This window comes from Primulina huaijiensis, chromosome 4, assembly GCF_012295235.1.
Source record: "Primulina huaijiensis isolate GDHJ02 chromosome 4, ASM1229523v2, whole genome shotgun sequence".
Classification (NCBI taxonomy): Eukaryota; Viridiplantae; Streptophyta; class Magnoliopsida; order Lamiales; family Gesneriaceae; genus Primulina; species Primulina huaijiensis.
Window position 1 is genome coordinate 10,741,549 of NC_133309.1, and position 7,538 is coordinate 10,749,086.

Consider the following 7,538-nt stretch of genomic DNA (forward strand, 5'->3'; position numbering starts at 1 on the left):
GCAGTTAGTCGGGGCCTCAACAGGGGGCGACTCAGTAAGTGTATATGCCATCCTTTCCAAATTCAGGACGATTTTCAAGTTTATTAGCCAATTGAGGTAATTAGGTCCGGTTAAAATGTGTTTCTCGATACGTAAGGTCCAATTAGCAAATTATGATCCCGAATAATATCAGCCAATCATAATTCCTAAAAGTTAGTTTCCAATTGCATCTCCATGCAACCCTTTACGTAAACTTTTGTTTCACGTTTGATTAGGACCCAATAATATGAAGTCGTTCATCTTTACGTGTCAAGCCTTACTCATCAATATTTAACCATAATGGATGGTTGCCATGAGTTTCCTCAATAATATGAGCCGAAATCATGGGAGTTCCACATATTTCACATCTGCATGTCAATGGATGTCATAGCTTTCCGGTGTCCAGGGCTCCCTAAATAATATTGTCGATGGAAGACATGGAAATTATAAACAACTTTATAATTCTACTTTTCGGGCTTGATATTAATTTTGAATCTTATTCAAAATGAGAGTTTTTAATTTTGAAATGTCTCATCATTAATGTTATTTAAAAGCTCGTCATGTTTGATCGTATGTTTGCCGGATTCATGCAACTTAGTTATTATAATAATAATAAGGCACATACTCATTATTTATAATATATCATACATATATTATAAACAGTAAACTAACAAGGATGATCAATCGCCCCAATCACTAATGGCCTCACTACAAAAAAAAGGCCTACGACAACGGTTTTTCACCGTTGTCCGTTGTCGTAGGTCTTGTAAAATCGTTGTTAAAGGCCCTGTGGTTAAAGGGTGTGCTCAAAGACAACGGTGAAAAATCGTTGTCGTAGCTACAATTTGCTTAATTAACGACGGTGTTCATGCAAAACCGTCGCTAATTCGACGGTTTAGTAAACTGTTGCTAAAATTAGCGACGGTTTTTAAATAGATAACGGTTTTGCATGATTTCCGTCGCTATATTTTTCAGTAAAATTATAACGGTCATGGGCCATGGCATAGCATGGTCCTTGGTCCATACCCACGCACCGTCATTCATATAACTTCTTAAGCCCAGGCACTGGAGCTTTTACCTTCCCAGGATTAGAACCCAAGACCTCCTGGACTTATATAGATCTTGGCAGCAATCCTGGTACCAATTGAGCTACTGGCCCATGACCGTTACAAAAAAAGGCGCCGTTTTTTTTGTAATGCGCATGGGCTATCCCGATTGGGCTTAAGTCCCCGCACGGTTATCCCATTACCCATTACTCATAGAACTTCTCAAACCCAGGCACTAGAGCTTTTGCCTTCCCAGGATTAGAACCCAAGACCTCCTGGACATATATAGATCTTGGCAGCAATCCTGGTACCAATTGAGCTAGAACTGTAGAGCCCAAAATCAGTACACGTAAAACCCATGCATTTATTTAATTGTTAAATCATTTATTTAATTTTTAAAATGATTTTTGAGATGCATGTTTTATGAAAATGCATTATTTTAAATTATTTATGTTTATGTGATGCACGTTAAAATATTTCCTTGAGTTTCATATTTCAGGCGATTATCCGATGCGGAATCGAGGAAAAGAGACCGGCAACGAGTTTGACAATTTTAAAACGTGGTATTTTATTTTAAGTTAAAGATGGGGCATTTTAAATGATTTACTAAGTTTTAGTATTTTAAAAGCCTAAATTATTTATTTAACTGATTTTAGAATTTTAAAACTTTTAGAGTTGAGCAATTATGCATTTTATTTTAATTAAGAGATATTAATAAAGTTAGTGCTTGACTACCATTTAATTAGTGGTTAATTTATAATTAAGCAAATTTTTATTCCCTAAATTATTAAACACACGCACACACACACCACTATCACACACATATACACGCTAAACACACCATAAAAATTTCAATTACATATTTTTAATATTAAAACTTATAAAAGGGAGAGCAGATGCCACATTCTCTTCAGCATTCCAGCAAATTTTCGTGAGTTTTATTTCAAGAAAATCATGTCACGTTCGTCCCGTATCAACCCTCGCTCTGTTTCCCGCTTCGGTGTCGTCGTTCGGTTACGTTGAAGATTTAAAGGCATGTATATTCTTTCATTTATGCATCGATCTCGTCACAGTATTTGTTTTTATGTTTATTATGCGTAAAAATCCATGTATGTTGTAAAACGTTTGAGCAAAAATTTGTTGGATCGGTTTTGAAACGATTTTAGATCTGAAAACTCGAAATTTGCTGTCATGTAAATTCAACATATAAAACATAAAACTTTTTGATAACTTCGATTTGACAGTAAATTCGAAATATTTGGATAAGAAATGAGCGAGTTATGATTGTTTTCGTGGGACTGCTCAAACTGCGTATTTCTGAAAATGCGTTCTTGAAGTTTTTGAGTTGCAGGCTTCGTTGGGCACCACCGGGCTTGTGCTACTACATTTAGATATGTTATGGGATGAGTTTAGGTGTTATTTGGTGGTTCGTTTGGGTCGGGATTGGCTTGAGATGTAATAGAAGTCGTAGGAAGCGAAATGATGTTGAATTACGGGTTATTGTTGTATTAAAGTTTCTTGGGGATGTTTGGGGTGTTTGTGCGGGTTTGAATCAATGTAATATCATCCTAGGATGAGTCTCGAGGTGTTGGTTCATGGTACTTAGGCTTGGATTGAAAGAATGAATGAATAAGATAGCGAATTTTTGTGAGTTTCCAAGTCCAGAGGATACCCGGATCCCGAAACGGAGTTCGTGTCCTTTTTCCTTCAAAAGTGCGTATTTCCAGAGCCTACCCGGACCCCTACCCGACACCTTGTACCCCCTTTAAAAAAAATAAAATAAAATAAAATAAAATATTTTTATTTTTTTTTTATAGGAGTTTAAAATATAGGATTTGCCTTGTTGTTATGAATATAAAATATAGGGTTTGTTTTGTGGTTATGAATATAAAATATAAGATTTGTTTTGGGGTTCTATTTCATGGTTTAGTACGATGATTAAATGAGGTCAAGTCCCGAGTGATTTAGAATGTCATAAGCTATTTATTTATTTCGGTGGTGAGCACAAGTACCTACGTATAAGCTATGAAAGATAAGTGTTTGAACTCATGTTAGTATGTGCAGCAGTGACCCCAAGCGAGATCCAACGAATCCCTCAACGCCAAGTAAGTATGTTCGACGTGCAAGAAAATACTTTTAAGTTTTTGAGGTATGCTAAATGTCTTGTGACCAAATTATGTATGGGATTTGAAAGCGGTAAAGTATCACCAGGGACCAATCCACCCATTATGAACGGGTTTAGATCAGGATTGGAAAGCGGTAAAGTATGACCAGGGATCAATCCACCCGTTAAATTATGAACGGGGATCTCATGTATGTGGCAGTAGATCTTCCCTGTCAGCCCAGTACTGTGGTTTAGTATGATCAGGCGCATTTATGTATGAGTCACTTGCTTTGAAACATGCCTCTACGCAAAATGATGAACTTTATGTATGTACAAGTGTGTAATCATGTTTAAGAAAAGTTTTATGTTGATGGCACGTCTATGGCATGTACGTATGTTCAAGCTTATGTATGCATGTTAAAGTTCAAGTATGTACGTTCTATTTTAAAGTTGCATGTAATTTTATTACGTATTACTCGTTATTCTCAGTTTATACATGTTGAGTCTTTAGACTCACTAGACTTGATCGGTGCAGGTGAGGATGAGTTTGAGGAGACGAGAGGTGGGGATCAGTGAGCTGGCTTGGACTGAGCGGGAAGCTAAACCCGAGGACCGCCATGTTTTAAGTTCTTATGAATGTTCAAAATACTCTGATTTATGTTACTGGTTGTGAGATTTAAAACGAATACTTTTGGCAAACTTTACTTTGAGGTCTTTTGTGCAACTACTTGGGGATGAACAGTTTGTTTCATCAAATTTTGAAAGTTCACGATTTATTTATGAAAATTTTTATTTTTCCGCAAATTTTAAAGTAAACAAAAGTACGGTACGTTACAAAAATAAAAAAATTTACTTTTAATAATTTAATAAATATAAAAAAACTTACAATCTTACTAAGCTAACATATTTTCTTGATCTTAACTAACACTTAAAAATTTATTAAAAATTAAAGTGAAAAAATTTACTTTAAATCAAAACTAAAATCATGTAAGAGAGAAAATTTTTAAGTGTTGTGAAGTGTTGTGGAGAAAAATGGACCGAAAACACTGATAATTGTAGACAATTTGCGACGATTTTTTGTTAAACCGTCGCAAATTTAAATATAGCGACGGTTTAGCTAAATCCGTCGCTAAGCAAAACCGTCGCTAAATTTAGCGACGGTTTAATTTATCTTAAACCGTCGCTAATTTAAAAATAGCGACGGTTTTAAGCTTAAATTAGCGACGGTTTTGCTTAAAACCGTCGGTATATATAGCGACGGAATAAAAACCATCACTAAATTTAGCGAGGGTTTTAAGGCTAAATATTGCAACGGTTTAAATGAACCGTTGTTGTTTGTCCAAAAAACACGCTAATCGAGAACGGTTTTCTAAAACCGTTGTCGAATGTCCAAAAAACACACTAATAGACAACTTTTGTCGTAACCCATATAAGACAATGGTTTTAACAAAAACCGTTGTCTTTAGCAACCAAAAAACACGTCCATAGACAATGGTTTGCTAAAACCGTTGTCGCTGACCCATAAAAGACATCGGTTTTTAAAAAACTGTTGTCTTTGACAACGGTTTTCGTTAAAACTGTTGTTAAAAGGAAAAAAGACAATTGTTTCTGATAAAACCGTTGTCTTTTGAGTGTTGTTGAATGTTGAATTTCTATTAGTGCCTGTGTGAGCCAAACACGAGCCTAGGTCAAATCCTAAAGAATGCATGAGATGCAAATGCATAATTACATAAGCTTCCAATATTTACATGTTTTCGATCTTCATAATCATCAAGGCCCACCATCTTCCAATCTTGATCTTCCACTAAATTAATATTTACAAATAAATATCCATGGCAAATATGGATACATCTCATGGGGTAGGAACGGGCTATAAACCAAGCCCACTTATAAATTGATAATTATTACAATCATTCATTACAAAATATCCCAACATACACCTAACAAATTGGGCTTGGGCTTTTGATCATCCTTCATGCATAATATCACAAATAATACACCATTAATGAATTATCAGAATAATAAATTGATCCAATATTATCTATCTTGATCCAATCACTAACCGTCACGATTATAAATTAAATTAACAAAGTGAACAAACTAATTTGTCTACTTTCTAATTAATTTATTTATAACCGAATTTTAGGGGTGTCAAAATGCGACACGATCCATCAACCCGACACGACCCAACACGAAAAAAATCAGGTTCAGGTTGGGGTTTTTCGGGTTCGGGTTGGGTGGATTCGGGTTAGTGCCATGTTAGGCGGGTTTCGGGTTGGTCGGGTTGGGTCGCGGGTTGACCCGCGATTTTTTTTTGAAAATATTACTTATATTTTTATATATTGTATGTTTGAACAAAATTTATTGTATATTTATATGATAAATTTTTCATCATTTAATATTTATTTTGCATATTTTTATTTTTTTAACAAATTTTTATTTGATTTAGTAAATATACTTTTAATTTTCTAAGATTAATCTTTCAAATTTAAATCGAAAATTTTGTTATTATGTGTTTAAATTAAAATATTATTTTTTTTTTATTTTTTTTATTAATTTTTTTAAAAAAATTTAAAAATAAAAAATAAAATTCGGGTTAGGCGGGTTGAGTCGGGTTCGTGTTCGGGCTGGGGGTTTTCGGGTTGCTTCGGGTTCGGGTTGAAAAAAAAATAAAAAAAAATTTCGCGGGTTGACCTGAAACCCGACCCAACCCACCCAATTGACACCCCTAACGAATTTCTTGTAAATCACCATTTACTATAAATAATTAAAATCCAACTTCAATTATTTATTTTATGAGAAAATATATACAAATTTTGTAGATTTAAACTTAAGGGCCCAATAATACATTATTCACCAAAAATATTTTGACCCATTTAAATTTAATAAAATATGTTAGCTATCTAATGGCCCAACAACTCAGGGCTCATGACACTTTGATATTCCAAAACAACTTTTGGAAATCATAGTCGTCATCACCGTTGCCGGATCTCCGTCGCCGGATTCCGGCCATCATGCACAAATTTTTTTTAATTAAAATGCATGGGCTGCCCGAAATGGGCAGCAACATGTAGCCCGAAACAGCCCCTCAACCGGCCTTTAAATTTTTGTGACGATTATCTCATTTGGTTAGAAATTGCCCTCAATATAAAATCATGTATTTGCTACACATAAAAGTAACCTTAGCTCTTGATACCACTCGAAAGGGGATCAGTTACGATGTTCGGAAGCGCAACAGAAGTTTAAAAATTATATTTTCACAAGAAAAATCCAAACACCTCTAGTGTATTGTGTAGCAAATAACTAAAACACAAAAATGTCATAGATAGAGTGTTTAATAATTTTTACCTATCAATCACAAGGATTAATGTTTTGGCTCCAACTAAGTTGTAAACAACTTAGCTCTTGAGGACAGACAATCTACAAGCTTTCGGAGAGCACACCTTGCTCTTATGGACTCTTCCTTCAAATTAGGTCCACCACTAACAAGGAATATCCACTCTAATTAGATTATTTTTGTAGAACCCAAAAATCAGATTACGTATAAGACATGCATAATTGATACTATTTAAATTAAAAATGAATTTTTATAAATATATGAAGTGTTTAATCCATTTTTTTATAATTGTTAAGTCATGATTATTTATTTTAAAAGTAGATGTTTAGTTTTATCTTTTCTGGATAAATACGCGAGGCCGAACCTAAGTTTGGAGATTAGAGATAAGATTAATAATAAGAAAAATATTCTTAAATTTAATTTAAGTCAAGGAATAATTTAATTTAAAGAAAAAGAATGTTTTAGGATTTATTAAATTAATTCGAGCTAAGTTATTAAATAAGTTCTTTCGGTTAATATTTAATTAAAGCTTAAATTAAAATATGTAAACAAATGGAGATAAATTAATTTAGGTATAATATATTTAAGAAATTAAACATAGTATTTAAATACTTAAATTTGAATCCATGCAAGGTCATGCAAGAGATTAATTTAAATTAATGTGTTAATTCACTAAAATGTTTAATGGGTATTTAAAACCATAAAAATTTAAAATAAAAGATTTAATCAATGTTATACCATGCAAAAATTGTTGATTGCTTTCGGTTCAACCTTCCCATTTCAAATGCGTGGTAATCATCTATACAACTCACTCCTAAATGACTTTATAGTATATTCATTTCTCACTTTTAAATCACCAATTATGAATAAGTCAAACACAATAATTCACCTTAATTTTCCTCAACTAATGATCCAAGCAAACCAACGTGAAGTTATGGCAAGGAAGGAGGAATAAACCAACAGCAGTAAGGAGAAGGAGAAACAATTCAAATTCTATTCAACTTCTTCACTTGTAACCCCCACCTCAATGCAA